We start from the raw sequence: 14,556 nt of genomic DNA, 5'->3' as shown, positions 1-14,556 counted from the left end.
TTGTTTTCAGCTCTTACTCCTGCATTAGTATAACATCCCCTTCAACGTTTTTTCATTATATTAAACTCAAGGGTTTTTAATCTTAATTACAGATTCAGCCCAGGCGATGTCCAGAAATCGCTGCTTTAAAGAGGCACACCAACCAAGAGCCTCTGAATGCACTAAAATCCTGTCACTAAAACATTCCACAGAGATTAGTCTATGTTGTAAGGCAAGGTTGGTTGTTTTTGTGTGACTGCTGTGTCTCCTTTCTGCTGGAAACACCATGTACTTTGTGAAGTTGGAACACATTGATCTGAGTGACTATACAGCACGGGAGGAAAGCCCAGGGAGTAGGCATCCTGTTGAGAGCAACCTTAAACTGTACAGAATCAGAGCTAGGGATGCTCTTATATACTGTACTAGACTACATTCATCCTCTGAGTCAAGATAGTAGAACAAAGTTCTCATATGTAATGTTCCAACAAACTTATCAGTGTTTTAGTCCAGAATTCTATTGAATACAGTATTTTGGACAATGATGTAATACAATAAAAGCTAACAAACTAATACAATATGTATAAAGCAAACTGTGTTCTGGTTCTGTGTCCTGCCTGAAAACAGGGACCAAACAGTCTTGAGATCAAACGGACAAAGGTTTTAAACTGATAAATGTTTTAATAAGGCCAGATACCACTTTCTTCCTGTCTGTTCTCCATGGAATCAGATTTTATGAGATGCTGATTTCATGCTAATTTTGACAGCTGACAACATTAAATAAAGAGAAGAGATCTCATAATTACTGAAAAAAATATATTTTTCTTATAAGAAAATAAATCTTTCAACTTTGCAGCTGTCAGATATTGCAAGAGTTACGTATTTGAGCCTTCCTTATTCCAAAAGGAAATTGTCTAATATACAAAATGAAAGATAGATGAAGAACACACAGAGAAGCTGCAAAAGTGATATTGGCCTCCCCTGTAGAACAGCTCCTATCCTGCTTATACCCTGCATCCTCATATCCTGCATCCATGGCCAATCATGCATTTGTGTTTGAGGTTTCAGAATGAAACACTAGAGTCACGGTTCAGCAAACATGCTGTTAAAAACTGAGATTTCTGTGTTGGCTAAGTTTGTTACTAATGTCAGACATGATGATAAACCACTTCCTGAAGTCGGTTAGGAATTTGACACATTCAGCATTTTGTGTCCGACAGCTTTCCTTCCCATCTGTAATCTGCTGGAGAAACATTAAAAGATTGCTGTAGTTGCATTTTCTGTGGAATATTTCCAGCTATTTTGCAAAGAATGTTTTGGGTCATGGTGGGGATTAATTTATTTTTATTATTTAATCCAAACATTAAGGAATTTGCCTTTGTTGTTTCGGAGCATTGATTTGATTGGTCATGTAAGTATTAAAATAGGTCAGTTAAATTATCCAAACATGGCTGCAGAAAATGAGTTTATTAGTGCAGTGAAAGCAGTACGTGTAACAATACAGCAGACATATAGCTCACTTATAGCAGTATAGCTAAGTTATAAAAGATAAACATGGGCATGAAAAAGACAAAACAGAGCCCAAGCTAGTAGGTCCTTTGTAATTGTAACTGGTGAGAAACTGGTGGCAACGCTGAACCACAAACTGTATCCGGCCATGTACTAACTGTTGACTCCAGAGGAACACATCAGATCTCTTGTCTTTCATCTGCTTTACTCTACACTGTAGCTAATATTAACAAATTAGTTCCATTTACAATCCTGACTTCCTCTTCACCATGGCAGAGACAACAGCTGAGGTTGGCGCCGGTTGCAAGCACATTTGGTCATACCGTTGGAGCAGTCAGCCTTTGAAGTACCCACCTGCTTTCCATTCATTTCATTTTCATTCAAGGAGAGTCATCAGACACCTGCACTCTGTTCTTGGCTCAGTATCAGATACCACGAGATAGAGAGCATAAAAATGCCTTCAATCATAGAATAATTTAAATATTTGTTTCCTTCTCAGCACAACATCGAAATGAACCTTGTGACCTTCTTTTAAAAAGACAGTAAGGGACCATTCGGTATTTATGGAATGGACCACCGGAGGAAAATAGGGGAGGGTCATGTCTTTTTATTCTTTGTTAGGGGAGGGTAATTCAATTTTTTTTAGTCTAGGGGGGGAAGGTCACCCAACTTTTGTATTCATGAGAACAGCAACATTTCAAAGTGGCTTGTTTGGTGCATATTTATCCATGTAGCTCCATGTAGCTCTCTCAGTCTCGGCCCCTATCGCTAGCAGATGGGTCCCTCCCTATTTAGTCAGCCAGAAAATTTGAACTGTAGCTTTAGAGACCGTGGGATTTCCCAAATAAACCTGTTTGAGTCGTGATTCACTCGGATCTTTAACCCGAGTCTTTAAATTGACTCACGAATCGCGAGTCTCTAGTATCATTAACCCGGTTCAGTTGAGTCCTACTACAATTCAATCTAAAATGATAACAGCGTCACACACAAACCTCTTGCAACATTAGCTTCTACTATGCTAGCCATCTTAGCTGCAAAAAGCTTTATAACTTACAATTTCGTAGGCAACAGCAACTTCACTAGTCAACTCAAGCGCCTGAGTGAGCAGAGAGACAGTCCCAACCCGCAGACTCAGAGCCGGAAGCTCGCAGACCATGGGATTCACTCGAGAACTCACGAGTCAACGAGGGCTCGTGAGTTGTCATGAGTTGTCGGTGATTCATGAGTTGTCAGGTGATTCATGAGTTCTTGCGCGAATCAGCCGGCTATATGAGTGGATCTGATTCAGACAAGCGAGTGAAGTCGCTCCTCGAGCTCAGAGTAAAGCAAATCCACAACAAAAGCCATTCTTTCACTTCTGAAATAACATACAATGTTCTGCACGTAGCCTAGCTAGGCCTACTGTAGGTTTGGTGTATAAATGTAGTATATTAAAATGCAATTAGGGCGAGCAGACAGTCCGTAAACTCACCTCGCCGACCACTCATGTTTTTTTTTGTCTTCAAAAAACTTTATTATTCAAGTACAGATAGACATACACATTGAAAACATTAAATGCATACATACATACACGAAAAAGGGGCGCATGGAATTTACTTTAAAGAGGTTGTAAGTCATTGTGAATGTTCAGAGTCCGGATGGCTTTCTTATTTGTCAGTCCTATTAAAGTTTCAAAATATAATTTCATGTCATTTTTAAATGAATATTCGGTTTTCTTTCAGACCATTTACATTTATGGATATAATGTTTTCCAAATAAAATTAAAAGATTCTAAATGAAAACATGGCATTTTATCCAACTCAAAAGCTCGCCTTGGATGTAGCATACAATACTGACTCAAGAGACTCGCACAATCCGGATCAGTTTAGTGAGTGACTCAGAATAACCCGAATCCTTAAAAGGAATCGAGTTTGCCAGGCCTATTCCCAAACTGAATAAATCCCGCTCGCACATATAAACACCAAACTGCTTTGCTAGCTCCATCGTGTTGTAACTAAGACATCTGATGAATATTCATTAGCATGATTGCCGTACTGTTTAGATCAAAAACGTCCAAAACACCGTACGGAAACATAACGGACCAGACGCAAGCTTTTATTTTGAAAAGTCAAAGACTGCACCAAGCCGGGAGGGCATGAGACGGGAAGTCTCCAGGCTGTAGCCATACCCGACTCAAATATCCTTTTGGTCCCAGTGATATATATTAGAGATGGTCCGATACCATTTTTTGCTTCCCAATACTGATTGTGATACCTGAACTTGCGTATCGGCCGATACCGAGTACCGATCCGATATCAGTGTGTAAAATATTTTTATCATGTTTTAACAACTGTATACTACTATCGGTCTGGCTCAGGTTAAACTCTTTGTGAAACATGAATGCCACAGAACTTTCTTTTATTCTCCAGTTTGACAGTCAGTTATAATGGAAAAAGAACATAAATAAACTACTTTAATGTAGATTTTCTTTAGGGCTTTATTACGTGGTATTGGATCGGTGCATAAACTCCAGTACTTCGCTATTGGCACATCTCTAATATATATATATATATATATATATATATATATATATATATATATATATATATATATAAATGACAGCCTTTTCAAGGCATTTGAGAAGGAAGGAAGCCATATGTCATGGCTGTAAAAAAACAATAGCTATCTGTAAGTCTATGCCAAGTGCAAACCAGTACAGAAGGCATCAGTAACTTGCTGGGTAGGGTCATCCCTTTTTTCTATATCATTTTGGAGGGTCATCCAAAACTTTTTGCTGGTGAAGGGAGGGTCAGGTCTATTTTGACTAAAGATCCCAAAACTCCTCTAGTGGCTCCTGAAATAAATAATGAACAGTCCCTAAAAGAAGGATTATTTGTTTCACCTTAAGTGAATTGCGGCGAAGTCAAATTTTTCCTGGAATTTTTATCTTGGAGCATTTTTGTAATGTCAGCTATAAACTCAATTATGAGTTCCTAAATGCTTGCTGTGATAATGTGTAATGTAAAGTTCAATATAACAATCTACAGTAAAAGCTAATACACCTGCAGCTGAGGAGATTAGGGTCTTGTTCGACAATACCACTTGCTTCATAGTACACATTACAGCAACATTCGCTTGTGCCAAGCTGAAATCCCCTAGAGTTTTATTTGATATTCTTATGTTTAAGTCAATTAAATTGGGCCTCTACAGTAACTCCCTCCTTTCGTATTTATGTTAATTTGTGAGCGCCAAGATTGTCTTGATTGTTCCCAGTGGGATCATTTTGGACATAGTAGTGCTACTTACATCATTTAGATTGTTCTGGTAATCAATTGGATCATCAAGGAGGAGTGAATGTAGGAGCAACAACACATGAAGGCGTGGAATGTGTTTTTTTACGGAACATTTATGCCTAAAAAAATAAGCGGAAAGTCATATAAAAAGGTCATACGTTTCTATTCTCCTTAAAGGAACACTTATTGGGACTTTAGCTTATTCACCGTAACCCCCAGAGTTAGATAAGTCCATACATACCCTTCTCATCTCCGTGCGTGTTGTAACTCTTTCCGACGGCTCCACCGGTAGCTTAGCCTAGCACGGATCCTGAAGGTAATCGGCTCCAACTAGCCTACTGCTCCCAATAAGTGACAAAACATGTTCCTATGTTGTGTACAAATAACAAGGTCACATGAGACACAGCCATCTTCTAACCGTATACAAACTGGGAACTATATTCTCAGAAAGGAGAAGCATTGCTACTCTCTGCTCGGGGCTTCTCAGGTGCTGCAAGCATATCACTCCGCCCAAGTAGCAGAAGTAGCATGGCTTTGCCTTTCAGAGAATATAGTTCCCAGTTTATATACGGTTAGAAGATGGCTGTGTCTCATGTGACCTTGTTAATTGTACACGCTGTGACTATACAAATCACAACATGTAAATAGGAACATGTTGGCGTTATTTTGTCACTTATTCGGAGCAGTAGGCTAGTTGGAACTGATTACCTTCAGGATCCGTGCCAGGCTAAGCTACCGGTGGAGCCGTCGGAAAGAGTTACAACACGCACGGAGATGAGAAGGGTATGTATGGACTTATCTAACTCTGGGGGTTACGGTGAATAAGCTAAAGTCCCAATAAGTGTTCCTTTAAGGAGAATAGAAACATATGACCTTTTTATATGACTTTCCGCTTATTTTTTTAGGCATAAATGTTCCGTAAAAAAAACACATTCCATGCCTTCATGCTTCAACTCTGGGGGTTACAGTGAATAAGCTAAAGTCCCAATAAGTTGGCATATTCCTTTAAATAGGCTACATACAGTATTTGCTTAAAGAAAGACATACTGTATTAACCTACTCTATCTGCAATTAAAGTATCAAGTTCACAAAACATTCAAATCAAATCATAGCAAATCAAATCAAGCTTTATTTGTCATTGCATGAATACAGTGTATTAAAACAACAAAATTCAAGGTGCCGCTCCAGATCAGTGCTTTTAAAAAGATAAATAATTAATAAAATAGGTAAAATATGTAACAAACACCCCCCATCCCCTTCATACATTTCACTCTCTCTTTTCTCTCCCCCACACACACTCACCCACCCACAATTGACTGACACCCTCCCATCCCTCCCAAACAACACACACATTCTCGGAACTAGGAGCTGTCGGGAATATATGTGTTCGTTTGGTGCCGATTGGGTTTGTTACACTCAAGAAAAAATCCACCAAAAGTGCCTTCCCACGCACATATACCGGGCTCATGCATCCATACACAGATACTACAGTTGAAAGTGTACATTTGAAGATCCCAAAGCTTTTTCATTCCGCTCATGCTCCCTCCATAAATATGCCCGATTTGATGAGTTATGAGCACTTTTACTTCCCTCTTTACATACAAATGTCCAGATGGACCTTTAGATGGTGGTGTTCACTCTTCACACATTGGGGGGGGGGGGGAATTAATCTGCTCATCTGATCTGTCTGTTAAAGTGTGAGTTCACGACCTGTAACCCTCTCCTCAGTTGCAAACTTCAGAGGCAGGGGCTAATTTGAGCTTGGATCCCCTACGACGGTGGCCTTTTGCACTCACAGCTCAACCTCGAGGGAAGGACACGGAGGCAACACAATCTAAATCAGAGATTATAATGCAAACAGCCCTGTGGGGCTCACTAATGACTAAGGTGAGCCTGAGATGCAGCTTCAACTCTGCTTTGGAATATCAATTAGATCTCTCAGGGACATTGAGATGGAGGGAAGTGACTGGCATAGTAAGTGCCTACCGCTTGTCTGTGGGCACCTCTAGTATACGCTATGCACCACGATGAATGCAGGGAAAGCAAAAAGGAAAAGAGGGAAAACAAAGTCAAGATGAGTAAGGTGGTGTGGGTGGAGGCAAGTGATGCAAGAGGGAGAATTCCATTGTCATGTGTTTCACAAAGAAAGAGGAGCCTGTACATTTGTTAGTGCAGCCTATTCAATTAGCCCCAGATATCCACAGCTGGTCCCCAGAGAGTCATCTCCACAGATGTGTTGTATGCCGTTGTCTCCCCATCCCAGATAACTACCCTTCCTCTGTTCCCTCTCTCTCTCTCTTTTTTCGGAACTCTCTCATCCCCTCTTTGTTACATTCTCTAGACAACACAACAAGGTCCTGGTAATCAGATGCTGGCTGAGCCGGGATACAGAGCATAGAGACAGACAACAGGCTGAATCTGAAATCATCTCACACCTCTGCTTGATATTGTTCAAGGAGAAAGAGTCATCAAAGGCCCTCCTCGGTACAGACACAAAGGCAGGTACACTCAAATACACCCACGTTCAGAATATTGTGGACAAAAATAATGGTAAGGCCTGCTTTCAGTGGATTTGTGAAGGTGTGGAGTGAATTATCTCTTAGAGGGCAGTGTAATGTTATCATGTCATTAGTATGATGCAATACTTGTGCTGAGACCAGAACATTAACCAGTGAAAAATCTTTTTTAGAGGTAGACAAACACAAGCTTCTCATTTCTGGCCTGCGACCATTTGATATCACTGGCTTAAATGACAACTAGTTCTGATTTGCTCAGCTGTAGCTAGCTAGTTAACAAAGCAATAATTTGCTCCATGGTGAAAACATTGTGTTCTGCTGACTTTTTAATATTTCTAGCTGACTTATTTTAATTTTAATGTAAACTTGTTTTGACTTTCAACGTTACAAAAGAAAGGGCTTTTTACGGACTAATCATTTTGTTTGACAAATGTAAATCTATCTCAGGTAACATCAGCTTGGGTTGCTATAGTGTAAACGTCCCCAAATCCAATAAGATCAGGATAGAGCCGCTAATGTTAGCCTAAACTCTCATATCATCCAGTATCAGCTTCCACACAGTGGGGAAATACTACACAGTACCCTGTAACCCCACAAACTGATGCTGTTAACTAATGACATGCTAACTTTTGGCGTTGGAACTAAGCATAGACAGTAAAATTAATGGACAAATCGATGCCGTAGACTTGCAACGGAGACCAGTGAAGTCTATTAGAAGCACTTTTCCGGTGATGGCTGAGCGTTCCTGCGCAGCCTCCAACTGAGCTTGACGATGTAGATGTGATGTGAGCAACCTGTCTGAAAATTGTAAGTCTTCTGGTAGCTGTGCCAAGAGAAATCTCAATCTTGCAGAGACGGAGAATGTAGGTATATGTAAGGAGATAACATAGGCACAGGCTAATTATTGCTAACTAAAATGCGAGTTAACATTAGTAATTAAACTAAAATAGCTAATGCAAGTCGAAACTGCCAGCGAGCTTCTCCTGTACTGTACGGTAATTTGTCTATTATGCGACAGAAAGTCGCGTGGTTATGACACAATCATTAGCCTATTTTTTTTACAAAAAATAGCCATAACGTGAGATACAAGGTAATGGAGCCTTTTATACATTGTTGTGTTTCTTTAGAAATAAACAATGGACAAATAGAGTCTTTAAACGCTTCAGATGTAAAGTTATTCGCTGTCAAAGTGGCGCCAAAATGAATGGCTGTCCATGGAATGCTAACGGGAGGTGATGGCTTGTTAGCAACAAAATGGCTCCATAGGAGGTACAGTTTGTGGACGCTCGTTTACCCCCTTGGAACTAACGCTTGGTTACTAATATAGGTAACAGTTAGCCGGATATGCTAACAAGTGCATCTACTAGGTTTAACCCATTCCTTGCTTAGCAAACATTCATTTAAACTATTTAAACTATGTTTGTGTTTTTTTTGTAAATAAATTGTGGGGTTATTGTGTAGTTGGTGCACTTACACCTACATTGTGCACCATTCCTCAAATATTCTGATGATAACAGTTATTAGGTTTCTGTATAATAATGGTTAATAATGGTCATTGGTCATGCTAACATCCCAATTGTATTCCATTCAAAACCCTGTGTACTGTGTAAATGTATGTATAAAAGATTTCACTACTTACGTATAAATTACTTTGTTGTGTTATATCAAATAGCAACAAGGAGCAGGAAAATGTATCTTTATCTAAAAAAAATCACAGATGATTCCTTTCTGCCTAAGTACATTTTTATTGGAGTTTAGTTTTTCCTGCATCTGTTAAGTCTCTTGACCTCCTTTCTCTCTCTCCCCCTGCCTCCTTTCCCTGACAGAGTGATTGATCTGATACGCCATTGAGTCAGATTACATTATGCAGTTCTCACTGATAAGAGAATAGCGAAACAACTATTTTCTTTCTTCTTATCTCCTCCAAAAGGCTGTGTTTCCTTAAAGGAGAAATGGCCTCCCCGGCCAGATATAGTCATTCATTTTGATCCGAGGCCTTCAGTACTTATTACATTTTATAGGCTCTGAGATTTCACACCAACGGTCAGCAGTAAGACTATCGGTCTCTTTTTTTCCTGAAGGAAAAAATCCAAAATATCACATGAAACCAAGTTAGGACAGAATTTCCTCAGAAATGTGAAGTATCTTAACCATTTCGGTCAGCTGTTGAATGTGGAGCTTCTTCCTGAAATTCCACTCCTTGTCTTGTTTGAAGTCAGGGGTTAAGACTGTAAGTGTGGGAATTTTAAAGCTTCATCACACCCTCACACCCTTTGGGAAGAACACAGATCATTATCCTGCCATTCCCCGGAGGGGTTGAAGTCGTCTTATGTTTATTATTCAAAATAATTACGGCACAGAGAAAGTTTGCCACAAATATGAGCCACTACTGAGATTATCTACTATGTGCAGTGAAATTACTGCATAATAGAAAAATCCAATTTCACATTGATTTAAGACCCAAAACAAGAACATGTGGAATCAATCTTAAACCAATATATGCTGGATAGTCCCAACAGAATGACAGAATATCCCTGTTACATATACTGCAGTCAGAGGCCAATGCTTAAGTGTGTGTGCTTTTTAAACCTTTATTTATCCTGGGAGGGCTGTGCTGAGAACATGTGCTCTGTTGCAATAACGCCCTACTTCACAGTCACATGCAGTCATACTGAAAAGCTGCACAGTCCAAACACAGTCTTCTACTGTTAGCCCCTGTGCAGCTACACTGAAGTGTCTGGTGCCTTGCTCCAGAGCACAATAGTTGAACCAAGGTGTGTAATAAATATTTCAAATAATTACGCTACCTTGGCCCAGTGGAATGGCAGAGTATTTCTCTAATGTATGCTGCTATGTGGGGTCAATGCCAAAGTGCTTCAGAGAAAAGAAAGAGTGAGAGTGCTGTGCACTGCAGATGCCAAGCCAAAAAAACAACTGGAATATTTGCTCTGGGCTGCCTGATTTAGTGTTCTGGCATTTTGGATGGGCAGGTTAAAACACTTCCCAGGAATTTCCTGATGATCACACTGTAGGCAGATACATATTGACAAACAAACCTATCCGCATGATCTGATAGAGATGCCATGCTCTCTCTTCCCTCCCTTGTCTTCCACTATGTAGGATCCCAAGGAAGACTCCCATCTATTAATTGTCTCTAACTGAAATTAAAACTGGATCAATGGATTTTCAGTAAAAAAAAAAAAAAAAAAGCTTACAGAATTAGATAGGTGGGGTAGTCTAAACAGTGTCAGAGAAGTTGTGAATCACAGTGAAGTATGACATTATAATGTTCTCATGGTATTTTTAACCATGATAATAAATATATAATAACTTGCCAAAACCTCATGTATGCATGCATGTATGTATAGCTTTAGAAAAAATTGATGGAGAAAGAGGATGTCAATAACATGCTTGGCCTAATGGTCAGTGCTTAATGGCCTTACATGGTTTCTTGTTTCAACCTATTACTGGTGCAGTGGAATGCACCTCAACTTTGCCTTGCAGCCACATCTAAACTGACAAGGACATCAACAAATTACTGCCCCCTTGTGGGTCTATTTATGGGCATATTAATGTCTTCAAGTCTTCCATAAATGTTTGACACAGCAAAGTTGTCTGAATAACAATGATTTCAACCATTTTCACAGAGCAGTATGGCACCTAGCAGCTTTATTGGTACCCAGAATTGTTAGCTTAGACCTGTCAACACACATCCCCTCATAATCCTTTCACACATTTATTTATCTTGTTTGTGTCAACTGTTGTAATGGATAGGAAAATCCTCTTTGTTTAATCTCAAATAAGCGATAGAATAACTAGCATTATTTTCACTTTGAATTCCCGATAATTCAGTTTTTTTAAGTCTTATCTGTCGCTAGATATAACAAATTGCTCTGTATGTATGAGGACAAAAAGCCCACATTTTGCTTTTCTCGGTGAAAGATAAGCACATAGCTATGATAAGGTGATGCATGCAGATAGCATGCTGCCTACTATGGCTCTTTTGAGGGTGAGGGTGACTGTACACTTTTAGTGTCACTGCACCCTCTGATTTTATGATAGCGCCTAAATGTAGTTTACAGTATATTACTGTATGTAAACACTTCAGCATGGGGACGGTCGTCTACTTTAGCACTTGTCAACACCCTTCTATTTCTAGTTTTATTGTGTATGAGCTTCCCTTGGCAGGCATAATAGCCCTGGAATGCTGACTTGGGATCTGCTTTGCCAGACCTTTCTTCTCTTGTTAACTATGTTGAGTCCAGGACTGAATTAAAAAGCAGTTTCAGTACTATTTTTTAAAGTTAGGCCAGCTCGATCAAAGTAACAAGAACAGCTCATATGATTCACATCATGATAAATTATTTTGGTAATTGTGCAATTTGGATTTTAGAGCTCAAGGACAGCTAGACAAGGCCCAATGGTTTAATGATATACAAGAACTATGGACTTTATGGTCCATGATTTCAGTTTCTAAAAGAGAAAAGGATATTAAAACTTGAACATTTCAAGTAAATACGACCAACTGCAAGTGTTTGTTGCAAAATCAGGATTCTTGTTGCATATTCAGTGTGCCCTTTGCAGGTGGTGGGAAGCTTTAACCAAATAATAAATATACATACAAAGGAATCAATGACAGGAACGACTCAATATTCTTGTCATGGTGCACTTCTCGGGTCTTTATCAAGCTGCAACCTCCCACCCCTATTTTCCAATACCATACCTCTCACCCCATTCAGCCCAAGCGTCTGGATTCTCCTCTTCTTGCCAGATAAGCAGACTGCCCTTTCTTCACTGGGGAAATGCGAGAATAAGAATGCAGGATTTGTCCTCTACGTAAAAAACAACAACAACGAAAAACAGGACCCTGGCACCTTGTCCTGCAGCCGAAAATGTCATCCTGGCCCTGCAATAAATCACATGGGGTTGTGATGTGTTTACTTATTACAGTGAGGTGCATCGCTGTCATCCACACTCTTATTTACTCCCCTGGCCCTCTGCACATCCTCTAAACACACTTCCATTTCTGCTATATTGCTCTCCCGTTCTTCTACCTCACCTTTCCTCTCTTTGTGTCTCTCTTATTCATTGCAAAAGGTAGGTGTGTATCAATCCTTACATACATATAATCCCAAGCATTTGTTTGAAATCACACACAGCACAATATTCTGTTTGAAAAAGTCTTATCTAGCAAATACTTTCAAACACCAGCCAGTAAAATGCAAAGCCTATACCTACAATACCCCAACGACAATTTGCTGCCATTAAAAATGGTGCAGTCGCTGTGTAAGTGTCTTAACAAATTGGCACCAGATACCAAAACCAATTTACTATAGAGAGAGAATAAGGCAAGCTTTATCTGGAGAAAGAAGCCATGTCAGAGGAACACACAACTAAATTGGTAGTAATAAGCACAAATCCACATTTACAAAAGAGCAAAATCTATTGAAACATCACTTTGTTTCACAGATCAATGTTAGTTAGAGGGGATGTCATTGAATATCAAAAAGACTTGCATAACAAAAACTCAGTCTCTCAGTCTAACTGCACTGGTATATCACACTGTATTATGTAAAATAGTAACTTATGCCCTTTCCTTTAAGCAAGGCATCTACCCTCCTCTTGCATCGTCAAAGGTGGTCAGTGGTCAATACTAAGAGAGGTATGTTTGCACAAGGCTGCTGTAAGATGTGAGCGTTTCTGGGTTTGTAAAAGTAGCACCAGTGGTGCTTCGCAAATTCTTTGCCATGGTAAGAAAAGACAAAAAAACTGCATTGTTCATTTCTGTTTACTCTAAAGAGGTTCCCAGGGGTTAATGTAGGGCAGCGATAGGAAGGGCGACATGAAAGTGGCAGTAGTTTGATAAGAGCAACAGCAGGCAATTACAGTTCAGCAGCTCACCAGAGAATTGGAGGCTCTAACCTGTGGTTGGGACAGAGCCATCACTAAATCTTTGGTGACACAATTCTGCCTGATCTGTGATTTGCTGTTTTTTGCTATTACCTTCAAATTTTCCCAACTCAAAATACAGGTCTGGTTTTCTCCAGTGTTTCCAAAACACCATAGCAACCCCAGTACTCAAGTCTAGCTGGGGCCTACTTTCTATCCTATCATTTCTAATTTTCACTATATCTTCAATTTATTTCATTAAAATATTCCACGTAGATATATATGCCTAGATACATCTGGAAGTGCAATCAGCACACTTTTCAATTTAATGGAATTTAATCTTCCATACTCTAAGCCTCATAGAGGGACTTGTGTAAATGCAAGTGAATATTTGTGTTTGTGTGTATGTGTATGAACACCATGTTCCCTCTCCATTTGAAGTGACTATAGCCCTTGTGCCCTCCCTCCAGCTCATTTAATCTTGGATTAGTCATGGCTGTTGTTGCTAAAAGATGCTGCAATACTGAGTGAAGAGAACATACCATTTTTATATATTTGTGATTTAGCACGTAGTAAATAACACACAAAAAAGATGTCCCTTTCTGTTCCATTTCACACAATGGGTACAATAAAAGCTTAGCTATAAAACCTATATCCATGTCAACTTTCACTCTTCATATATGTGGGATTGTAACCCACATTTTGCTGCAAAGTTTTATTCAAAGCCTCTTTTGATGTTATATTGGAGAACAGGTCAGTAACCCATTCCTGACAGGAAGTTGACCATCAAACCAAAAATATGTGTATCTGCATTCATATGTGGTCAGAAATGGTTCTGTTCTATGAAGGTTAAGACCTCAAGAAGCAGCTGAGGCCTCCTGGGTATTTGAAAAGCAGCGGCAGACCTGTGTAACTCTATAGGGTCAACATGGATTAATTGGCAGCCTGCTGAAAATCTTGCATTAGTATCTGAGTCCACATACCCTGAAGGGTGGGGTGAAAGTGAAGGGGCAGGAGGGAATAAGGGGTGTGTGTGTGTGTGTGTGTGTGTGTGTGTGTGTGTGTGTGTGTGTGTGTGTGTGTGTGTGTGTGTGTACTGTGTGCATGCACGTGTGTGTGTGTATGTGTGTGTATGTGTGGACGGGGTGGTGGGGCACTGTAATTACTGAAACAGTTTCCTTTAGGGAGTTTTATTGCTTCTGATAAGCAAGAAAAAAATAGGTAATGGTTGTGCACAAAGCTGTGTGAGAAATTACTGTAAAACAAACATTGATGATTTATGTGTTTCGGGGCATCGCAGTATAGTTTAAATCAAATTGACGAGAGTAAGAAAACTAAAATGATACCTATTTGTGCGCTGCTAATTTACTGGTTTTGTTGATAACAGTAAATAC

This window comes from Sander lucioperca, chromosome 3 (assembly GCF_008315115.2).
Source record: "Sander lucioperca isolate FBNREF2018 chromosome 3, SLUC_FBN_1.2, whole genome shotgun sequence".
NCBI lineage: Eukaryota > Metazoa > Chordata > Actinopteri > Perciformes > Percidae > Sander > Sander lucioperca.
Note: the sequence above shows the minus strand (reverse complement) of the source record.